Genomic DNA, 12,015 nt, shown 5'->3' with positions numbered 1-12,015 from the left:
AAATGAGTGGTCTGCATTCTTGAGAAAGAAAAAAAAGTCAAGCTTATGGAAGAAAAGAAAACTGAAAAACTTTTTACAAGTTTGAAATTGTTTCTAATCAAAGCCCAAACTGATCCTACCAGCTGATATCATACAAAGTGTTTAAAATAAAGCAAAATGAGAGTCAAAACATTTCAGCTGCTAATAAATATCTCCCCAACAAGTGAAACATCAAGCAGAAGAAAACTCTCATATTCCAAATACCTTTAAACAAAACCATCAAATAAGAAAAAAATTCTCAAATGAAAATTGCAAAATTCAGAACAGAAATAAACCAAGAAGGAGGAGGAGGAGGGAAAACAAAGAGTTGACGGAAAAAGACAAAGTCATCTTAAAGATGAAGATGAAATTGAAAAGTGCCTAGTGGAGAACAGCTTCAACTGAAAATTATTAAATGGAACTGAAGAGCATGAAAGCCAGGAGAGTGAAAGATGAAGTAAACAGTAGAGCTAACTTAGGAAGAATTGGAGTACCCAATGAAGAATAACAATGGAACAGAATTCCCAGACATAAAAATTTGAGTGAAACTGGATCTACATTGGCCAGTTCTAAAACATATTCTGGTAAAACCATTAGATTTAAGTATGAGGAAGAAAAAAGTCTTTAGGGTCTTTGACCAAGAAAGACTTTAAATCAGATCACCATTAGAGTGCTCAGTAGCATGCAAAGTAAGATGATAAGGATATCACCATTTTTGAGAAATGCCTGCCCCTAGAGTATGAGCTAAAGGTTTTGTGCGGAAAGTGGTGACAGTGAATAGGAGAGCAGTGTCTGAAATTGGGGTCCCTGATGACGTCATGGCTGTGGCATGCTTGGTGCCACATAACAGTATCTTTAAACTGTGGATTTTCTTGAGAGCTAAACAAAACTCCTAACATTGCACATTGCAACTGTAGTATGTAATTGAGGAATAAACTGCATAATGTTGCTAACTCTCTAACTTTCATGAATATAAAGAATAATGCTTGCATAGTCTTTAATCTGATTAGAGAGATATATAACAAAGATTGCTGGCATAATTTAGACCTGCTTCTCCATCAGAGAGCAGCTTTCCACCGAATCCCAGCTGTTATCCTCAAAATCTGCATATGTGAGTCTTTATTTTTCTAATCTCTCATCATCTCTCACAGGAACCTGATAATTTGGCTGCATTGCTCACAGTAATTTCAGTAATAAAGTTTTAAAACCACAACAACCGTGCTTTTCTAACAGTACTACCTCCTTTCTTAAGCAGTCTATAAGGATAGACACACGATGATCCTTCTCTTTGGATCCTATAAATGCCATGTTTTACACCCAACTCTGAATGCCCACCCCACACCTCCTTGCTTTGAAGCTTTTTCTTGGCTAACAGGGGGCATGCCAAAAAGGAGGATCTCCTCATCTGAGATAGAAATAGTAACCCTGTGGATCTGTTCAGGCCACCAACTGTGGTGAACAGCTTGGCCAATCTAGCAGGTTCCAGTGAGGGAGGATGGGAGATTAGAAAAATACTCATGTACACAGATTTTTGAAGATAACGCCTGGGAGTGGGTGCAGTGTTGCTCTCTGATGAAGAAGAGGTCTAAAGAATTACTCCAGTAATCTTTATTATATATGTCTCTAATAAGGTTAAAGACTATGCAAGCATTATTGTTTGTATTCATGAAAGTTACAGAGTTAGCAATATTATGCAGTTTAAATGTGAATGGGTTTAATTCATCTATTTAAAGATTGTCAGGGCTGGGGAGGTAGCCCAATGGCAGAATACAAGGTTTAGTCCTCAGTATAGCAAAAAAGAAAAAGTCATCAGGTTGGCTTATCAATCCAAACCAAATTCTGTGTCATATGCAAGAGAGAAAGTGACAGAGATTTTTAGAACAAAGGGATGGTGTACCAATCAGTTTAATATACAACACAGTTACAGTAATCAAAACTGTGGTACTCTCATAAACAGATATGTGGGTTAATGGAACAGAATAGAGTGTTGAGAGATGTCAAAGATGATCTATGACAAGGATTTCAAGACCACATAATGGGAAAATATGATAGTCTCTTCAAATGTTGGGAAAACTGGCTATCCACATGCAAAAGAATGAAGTTGGAGCCTTACCTTATACCACATATGAAAATTGACTCAGAATGGAGTAAAGATCTAAATGAATGAGAAGCTAAGAAGAGGATATGGGAAAATCTAAATCCTAACCCTAAGCATAACCTGATTACAATTGGATTTGACCGTGTCTTGGATGTGACACCAAAGGACAAGAAGCAAAATCAAAAATATGACTATGTCAATCATTTGAAACTCCTGCACATCCGAAGAACCAGCAGTGAGAAGGCCATATATAAAATGTAGGAAAACGTTTACAAATTGTATCTGTTAAAGAGTTATAATCGAAATTATAAGAATGTTTCTTCTACAACTGAGCAACAGCAACAAAACCTGAAATGGGCAAGGGACTTGAGAAGACATGTTTCTAGAGATGAAGGGATGATGTATATGAATCAACAAGTGTGAAAGTATACCATCACTAATCATTGTAAGTCACTAATCAATGTAAGTCAGAATCAATGAAATGTCACCACAAACCTATTAAGATAACAAGTGTTGATGAAAATATAGAGAAATTGGAAATCTCATATCCTGTGGTAGGAATGTAAACTAGTACAACAGCTGTGGAAAATAGTATGGTAGTTCCTAAAAAATTTTTAAAAATAGCATAGGATTCAGCAATTCCGCTTCTAGGTTTATATCTGAAAAACTTGAAAACAGAGTCTTAAGGAAATATTTGCACACCATGTTTATTGTAGCACTGTTCATAATAGCCAGGAGATGAAAGACAACACAAATGCCATCAGTGGGTAAAGAAAATATGGCATGAACACACAATAGAATATTGCTCAGTCTTTAAAAGGAAGGAAATTCTATCATGTGCTCTCACATGGATAAAGCTGTAGAATATTATACTCAAACAGGCCAGTCACAAAAAGGAAATGCTGTATCATTCCACTTACATGAGGTATCTAAAGTAGTCCGACTCAGAGACATAACAAAATGGTGGTTGCCATGGGCTTTAGGGAGGGGGAATAATTTATTCAGTATGTGCAGCATCAGTTTTGCAAGATGTAACCATTCTAGAAATCTTTTGCACCATAATATGAATATTACTAACAATACTGAACAGTATACTTAAAAATTGTTAAGGTGGTATGTTTTGTGCTTTTTAACCATGATTTTAATTTTCAAAATTTAAAAATAGATGTTGCATATTTTAATATAACTTTACTTTTCAGCTTAAAAATATTTTTCATCTATTTTCCTGTTCTGAAAAAAAAAAGTAAAACATTTTAAGAATGTTAGACCCATTTAAAAAAGGGGTGAGTGACATCAGCAAAATGGAAGAGTAGCAGATCCAACCTCTCGTCTCAACAGAAAACAAAAACAAGCAGAAATGGTTAGAACCCAGTTTGTCAGAACTCTGGAAAATAGTCAAAAGTTTATAACAACAAGCAAATACTTAATCAAAAACACTACTTGAGAGGAAAGCTTCTTGGCATTTTCCTTGTACTTGCTCCCACTCCCTCTTTAACACAGTGATAGTCTTGAAGCAGCACCAGCCAGTGTTTCCATTGTGGCAGCCTGGTGTCTGGTTCCAAAGGGATCAGAGCACATTTTTTATTCACAAATTATTGCTAATGTCTGTTAATTTGTCTAAGGACTACCTGAAGGACTGATACAAATAGCTCATTTCTGAATCTCCTAACTCAAAACTCAGATTGGAAAGGTGCATTTTCAGTATTGCTCAAAAATATTGGAAGGAAAAAAACAAAAACCCTGCAAACACCTGTGGACCTGTGGCAAATATAGTCAAGACACATAATAGACTATCTTGGGCCTGAGAGAGAAAGCTAGGGGAAATTCCTTGGCAAATTAAGACATTCAAAACAACTCATATATTCAGGGAAGTTTAGAAGGCCATGTACATTACCCAGGGAAATACATGCTCACAAAAGCACTGAGAAGACCTTAGCTTTTGCTTAGGGGTGATCTTTAAGTATAGTGCAAGCCTGGTTAAGTGTTGAAGGAGGACCCTACTATAGAACTGCTACAAAGATTAGAAGAGGTGTGAGTGTGTGTTTTAAGATCCTAGAATGCAAAGAAATCTGAAACATGCACATAAACTGAAGGAACAGAGATTTGTGTGACCACATATAACATGGAATACAGTATTTGCAAAAAATAGTTTGGAAAAGTAAACATGGACTACTGCAGCCTTCAATAGTAATGATAATTATTATTTGAAAGTAAACATAATAAACCACAACCTTAAAAAAAAAAACTGACAAACACAGGAAAAGGTGAAAAATCTAATTTCCATAGTTACCATAGTAATAGTCAAATGTCCAATTTTCAACAAAAAATAAGGCATGCACACACAAAAAAATAGGAAAGTATGGCTCATTCAAAGGTACAAAAATAAAAAATAACTATCCTTCAGGAAGCCCAGACATTGGACTTACTTGACAAAAAGATTTCTTGCATATACTTGAATAGTTAAGGAAAGCATGGACAGAGAACTAAATAATGTTTCAACAAAATGAAAATAGCAACAAAAACAATTATAGAAAAGAACCAAATAAATCCTGCAGCTGAAAAGCAAATGAGATGAAAAATTCATTAGAAATGTTCAACAGAATATTTGATCAAGCAGAAGAAAGGACCAGTAAACTTGGAGAAAATTCAAATAATCTGAAGAATAGAAAGAAAAGGGATGATGAAAAGTGCATAGACCTAAGGACCTTTGGGACACCATCAGTGTACACTAATATATAGATAATGGGAATCCCAGAAAGAGGGCAGAAAGATTGTTTAAAGAAAGGACTGAAAGCTTTCCAAATTTGATGAAAGACATGAATCTAAAAATCCCAAGAGCTTCATGACCTCCAATAGCATAAACTCAAAATAGACTCCATGCCAAGACCCATTATACTGAAACTATTGAAAGTCACAAAGAAAGAATCCTGAAAGTGACAAGAATAAAATCAACTAATCACAAAGGGATCCTCAATAAGATTTTCAGCTGATTTCTCTTTGGAATTCATGGCGCCTAGAAGGCAATAGCATTATATATTTTAAATGTTAGAAGAAGGAAAAAAAAATCTGTCGACTGTGAATTACAAAACTGTTCTCTAAAAAATGAGGGAGAAATTTAAATATTCCTAGATTAAAAGACAAACAAACAAACTTAGGGAGCTTGTTACTAGTAGACATTCCCCTATAGAAATGCTAAAGGGAGTTCTGTAGGTATAAAGAAAGGATGCTTGAACCTGTATGAAGGTAATCTTTAATTAAGGTATATGCAAAGGCAAATATAAATATCAGAATTATTGTAATTTGGTTTGTAACTCCGTTTTTTATTATAAATATTAAGTGACAAAGGCATAAAATATATATTATTGGGCATCCAAATGTGCATTTGGGGATTTAATGGCAAAGGTGGAGGACAGAGTTTTTCTGTGCTACTGAAGTTAAGTATCAACTCAAATTAGATCCTTATAACTTTAGGTTACACATGTAAAGCTCATTGTAATCAGAAAATAAAAGGAATTGTGCAGGGAATGAAAAGTTGTCAGTATAAAAAATCAACTAAAAACAAGACAGTAGTAATAGAGAAAATGAAGGATGAGAAAGTTACCAAATGTATAGAAAACAACATGGCAGAAGGAAGTTCTTCACCATCAGCAATTACTTTAAATATAAATGGACTAAAATTTTGAATCAAAAGATAGGGAGTGGTGGAGTGGGAACAAATAGATACCTCAATATGCAATATACAAGTTTGATATTTGAAAATTAATAATGTAATCCATCATATCAACAGACTTAGGAAGGAAAATCATATGACTGTATCAATGAGTGAAGAAAACATTCTATAAAGTCCAACAACCCTTCACGATAAAAACTGTCAGTAAACTTAGAGTGGAACTTCTCAACATGATGAACAATATCATAAAACTATGCTACTTAATGGTAATTAGGAACTTGTCTACTAATCAGGAACAAGGCAAACTTGTCCTTTCTTGTCACTCCTTTCAGCATCAAGATCAGAAAGTAAAACGTATACAGATTGGAAGGAAGAAGTAAAGTTGTTTTTGTTCACAGATTTTCGGATTGCCTCTGTAGAAAGTCTGAGAATCAACAACAACTGGAACTACTAAGCAATTAGAGCAGGGTTACAAGGACACAAGGTTAATACACAAAAAAATGGTAATATACCAGCAATGAACAATTGAAATTTAAAGTTAACAGCAATATCATTTACATTAGAACTCCCCAAATAAAGTATTTTAGCATAAATCTAACAAAATATGTACAAAATATTCATGAAGGAAACTAAAAAAACCTGAAAGAAATCAAGGAACTACATAAATGAGGAGATAGTCTATGTTCTTGGATAGGAAGAGTGAATATTGGTAAGATATCAGATTTTCCCAACTTGATTCACACTCAACAGTAAAAAATAAAGAATCTCAAGTTATTTTGTGGATATTGATAAACATTCTAACATTTATAATAAGTTAAATCCATTATAGCCAATATAATAATGAAGAACTAAGTCAGGACTATACCTACTCAACTTCAAGATTTACAGTGAAGCCACAGTACTCAAGACAACGCTTCTTGTCCAGCTTCTGATGACTTGCTGGCTCTATCTTTGGTACTCCTCAGTTTGCAGAAGCATTGTTCTGAACTCTGCCCTATTTTCATGTGGGAAGAGCTGCTGGGTGTTTCCGTGTCCAAATGTTTCTATTCTTCAGTCTTACTCTATTAGGTCCTACCCTAATATAGTCATTCATTATAGTCATCCCTCAGTGTTCATGGGGGATTGGTTCTGGTACCCCTAGCAAAATCCTTCTGAATTCTCCATAACAGAGGTTTCCATGTCTGTGGATTCTACCAACCAGGGATTGAAAATATTTGAAAAAAAAAATTAATGTCTGTACTCAATGAATAGAGACATTTCCCCCCATCATTATTTCCTAAACAATGTGGTATGATGACTATTTGCATGACATTTACATTGCACTAGGTATCATAAGTAATCTAGAGAAGATTTAAAGGGCATATCTAGGTTGTATGCAAACACCACTGGTTTATGTAAGGCACTTGAGCATCCAGGGATTTTGGAACTCAAGCTGAGTTCCCATGGATGTCAAGCACATTTGTACTAGGCAGGCTTCTCTGGAGAATGAGAGATCATATTGAATTGGCTCACCCAGTTGTGGAGTTTAAGTCCCAAGGTGTGCAAGCTGGAGACTCGGGAGAGCCAGTGGCTCAGTTCATCGTGGGCCTGTGGCCTGAGGACCAAGAGAGTGAATGATTTCACTTCCAGTCTGAGTCTGCTATGGTTTGTCCCCCAGGGTTCTGGTGCTGGAGGCTTGGTCCTCAGTGTGGTTCTGCCGAGGAGATGGAAGGTTTTGCCACGGGGCCTAGTGAAAGCCCTTGGAAAGGATTAATGCTGGTATCGAGGAGTAAATTGGCTGTCTCAAGAGTGGATTACTATAGAGGCTGGGGCTGGTTCAGTGACAGAGCACTTGCCTAGCATGTGTGAGGCACTGGGTTTGATCCTTAGCACCACATATAAATAAACAAAATAAAGGCATGCTGTCCATCTAAAACTACATACACACACCAAAAAAAAAAAAAAATAAGAAGAAGAAAAAATGAGTGGGTTATAATAAAGTCAGGACACTCTGGGATCCTGGTCTCTTTTTGTGGAGGTGAGGGAGGAATACTAGGGATTGAACCAAGGGGCACTTTACCACAGAGCTTCGTCCCCAGCCCTTTTAATTTTTTAATTTGAGATAGGATCTCGCTAAGTTACTTAGGCCTTCCCTGAGATGCTGAGGCTAGCCTCAAATTTGTGATTCTCCTACCTCAGCCTTCACAATCTCTGAGATTACAGGTGTGCACCACCACACCTGGCTCTTGGTCTCTTTTGCATGCGACTGTTTCCCTTCCTGCTTCTTTAGTGTGTTGTAACCCAGCCAAGAGTGCCCTCAGCAGAGCTCAGCAGATGCTGGTGCTGTGCTCTTGAACTTCCAAAACTGAACTAAATAAACCAGCCTCCAGTATTTTGTTACAGTAACAGAAAATGGATTAATAGGATCCAAAGGCAGGAGAAGACCAATGGCCCCACTCCAAGTCCACCAGGCATAAAAAAGTGAATTCAGATGAGAACACTCTGGAATCCTGAAATGAAAACATGGAATTTGCATGTGCTGTTCATTGTTCCTTAAGGACACAAGCAGATGTCTTCCACCAAAGCACAATCTTTTGACATATGTTGTTTAGGAATTGATTTAATTAATTTCTGAAATAAGCCAAACAATTAATTTCCTAATTGTTTGGCTTATTTCAGAAATTGTATGAAATGAGTCAAACAATTGGGAAAAGAATCAAATCTTTGTTAGAAAATTTAATGGAAAGCAAATAGTTCCAAATAAATTTCAGTAAAGTAAAAAATGAAAGACGGGAAATGAAGTCCTTTCTAGAAAACAAATACAATTTTTCCCATTGTGAATCTCCTTTGGTGCTTGTTATTTCTCCAAAGTCTATTTTTCTCAAGTAACATTTACATATTTACATTTTGTTAGGAAGATTTTGTTATTTTTATTAACAAAATTTTACTGCATGCATTTTTCTTAGTAAGATATTTTTCAAGTTTTTATTTTAACATCATTTTTTTTAAAGAGAGAGTGAGAGAGGGGAGAGAGAGAGAGAGAGAGAGAGAGAGAGAGAGAGAGAGAGAGAGAGAATTTTTAATATTTATTTTTTAGTTCTCGGCGGACACAACATCTTTGTTGGTATGTGGTGCTGAGGATCGAACCCGGGCCGCACGCATGCCAGGCGAGCGCGCTACCGCTTGAGCCACATCCCCAGCCCTAACATCATTTTATTTTAAAATCAAGTTTTTGTTTTAGATTTATAAAGGGATTGCAAAAATAGGACTGAGAGAGGGGCTGGTGGAGGGGCTCAGTGTAGTGCACCTGCCTATCGTGTTCAAGGCCCTAGCTTTGTGTATCCCCAGCACAGCAAAGCAACAACAGAAGGACCGAGCATCCCCTTATGCCCCCACCCATTCCCCTGATAGGAACATCTAAATACCACAGCAGTACAGTGCTTTATTATTATTGTTTTTATTTATTTATTTTGTTTTTTTTTTAGGTGGATACAATATCTTTATTTTATTTTTAATGTGGTGCTGAGAATCGAACCCAGTGCCTCATGCATGCTAAGTGAGCACACTGCCACTTGAGCCACATCCCCAGCCCCACAGCAGTACAGTTCTTAAAACTTAGGTATCATTGAGACACTGCTATGAACTACAAACTTCATTCAGGTTTCACCACTTTTTCCACTAATGCTCTTGTTTCTGTCCTAGGATCCAACCTGGGATTCCACTCTACAGTTAAGTCATTATGCCTCAGTGTTCTTGAAGCTGTAAGTTTCTCATCTTTGAACCCAGGGCCTTGTACTTGCTAGGTAAGCAGCTCTACCACTGAGCTACAGACCCAGCCCCAGGACCTTGAGACTTTTGAAGAGTACTGATTAGTTACCTTGTAGAATGCTCCCTCGTTTGGACTGTGAGATGTTTTCCCTTAAATATCCTGCTTCTCCCTAAACTCTCACCTAAGATTGGGCTTATGTGTTGGGCAGAAGAAAACCACAGTGATGTCAGGACATCAGATCCTGGGATATTGAGACCTGGCAAAGGACAGGTAGCTGATTATCAAAGAAAAGGAAATGGGTAGATACCACTTCCCTATCTACCAGTGGCTAAAAGCCTCCAGGGGAGAGGGAAGGGGAATGTCCCACTTTCTGGCATAAGCAATCACCCCCTGGATGGCTCTGTTTCTGTTTTTTGGTCATGTAGGCTGAGAAAAAAGGAAACCTAAAATCTATAAAGGGGCAAGACACCCCCACTCCCATGGGCACTAGCTTTGGGCCCCCTCCTCTCCAGAGGTCTCTCTCCCTCTCTCTCTCTCTCTCTGTTCTCTCCCTTAAATAAAACTTGTTTTCTTGCCTCCCTGTTTCTTTGGTGTTTAATCTTCAACCCTAGGGGAACGAGGATCCAATCCTGATCAAAGCAGGATCAGTGTGCAATGTCATCATTGTTTATTTCCGAGATGTAAAGCTTGGTCACAGTGAAGGTGGTGAAAGTGGCACTTTCTGTTGCTGTAACAAAATGCTGGAGGCTGGTTTATTGGTGAAGAAAACTGCTAGAAACTAGTTTTCCCTTGTAATTGATAAACATATATCTTGGGAGAGATGCTTAAATATCCTACTTCTCCCTAAACTCTCACCCACAGTTAAAATGTCTCCGGATCATGCCTCCTGCATTTATTCACTGAAATTTTTCTGCAAAAAAGAGTTGTTCCTTTTCTTTTATTATTATTATTTTTTGGCATTACAATCCTTATTACACATATAGAGCACAATTTTCATATCTCTTTTTGTATATAAAGTATGTTGGCCCCCAAATTCAAATCTTCATACATGTTCATGCCAACTTATACCATTATACATGTGCTCTTTTTTTTTTGCATTACAATTAATACACATATATACCACAATTTTTCATCTCTGTTTGTATAAAAGGTATGTTGGCACAAATTCAAATCTTCACACATGTATTTTGTATAAGGATGACCATCCCATTCCACCATCCATGTTAATCCCGAGTTGTTCCTTTTCATTTATTCATCATTTAGTTCTTTACATCAACATGGACTACAGCATATTTATTTTATCTTTTATTATTTGGGTTAGTGATAAAGCCAAAACCTTGACCCAGGGGAATGAGGAGAAAATCTATACTTTGCTGACATAAGCCAAAGGATATGGGGTCAGACCTAGACTTGTAGGGAAGGCTGGAGAACCAGTCTATCACAGCAAAGTCCCTGGGCAGGACAGGCCCCCTCAGACCTGAGCCTGTGACCTCTTATGGACACCCAGTGAGGACTGAATTCCAGAGGAAGTGCCTCTCCTGGAGAGAGGACTGAGAATTTCATATCAGACTGTCATAGGAAGAGAGAAAATGAAACTATATAGGCCTTTCAGTCCCTGAGAAATCAATCTTTGTCACCTAGTCAGGAATATTGGAAGAGACCCTAAACTGTCCCCATATTCCAATGGCCGGCACGTCACTTGTAAATCTTGTTAAAATGCGGATTTCCCCCTTTAGTGGGTTGGGGGGTGGCTGCTTTGTCAGGGACCAGGTCTTGACTACAGCCCCTGATGGTTGGGAACCTTGACCATTCGTTGGACCACTTGAGGAACTTTTATACTTACACCTGGGCTCCTTCCCTTGAGTGAGTCCTCCGGTTTGGCAAGCAGCTCAGGCACCGGGAGGTTCAAAAACTCCTCAGGCGATTTCTAAACGGCGTGGAGTCTGAGAACCAGCGCCGGAGTGGTTTCTCACTACGGAGTCCCTCTGCACGGCCTGCGGGCGCCGGGTTCCAGCCCAAGGCGCTCTGACTCAGCAGGGCTGGGGTGGGGATGGCGAATTTGCATTAGCAGCACGCTCCCAAGTGACGCTGACTTGGCTAGTTTGTGGCCCTGGGGGCCACCCGGTGTTTTCAGCGGTCCCTCTGCGCCTGGCCTTCCTCCCCGCCTTCCTTCCCCTGCGGAGGAAGCCGCAAAACCGCGGCCGGAGCTCGGGCCCTCGGGCTCTGGGGGGCGTGTTTGTGTCGAGTGAAGCTCTCGCAGTTGCCCACACCAGACAGTGCCCACGCGCGGACGCGAGGGCCGGCAGGGTCTCCGCGGGAGGACGCGCGTGCACGCCGGTGGGGACCCTGCCGAGGCCCTGGCAGTCCCTAGACTCTCCCAGGTGTGAGCGGGAGCCCCGGGCCAGAGCGCCGGACGCGCGCCGCTGGGATCGCGGCTGGAGCGGTGGGCTGGAGGGTTTGCCCGGCGAGCGGCGCCCTCCT

This window comes from Ictidomys tridecemlineatus, chromosome 14 (genome assembly GCF_052094955.1).
Source record: "Ictidomys tridecemlineatus isolate mIctTri1 chromosome 14, mIctTri1.hap1, whole genome shotgun sequence".
NCBI lineage: Eukaryota > Metazoa > Chordata > Mammalia > Rodentia > Sciuridae > Ictidomys > Ictidomys tridecemlineatus.
Note: the sequence above shows the minus strand (reverse complement) of the source record.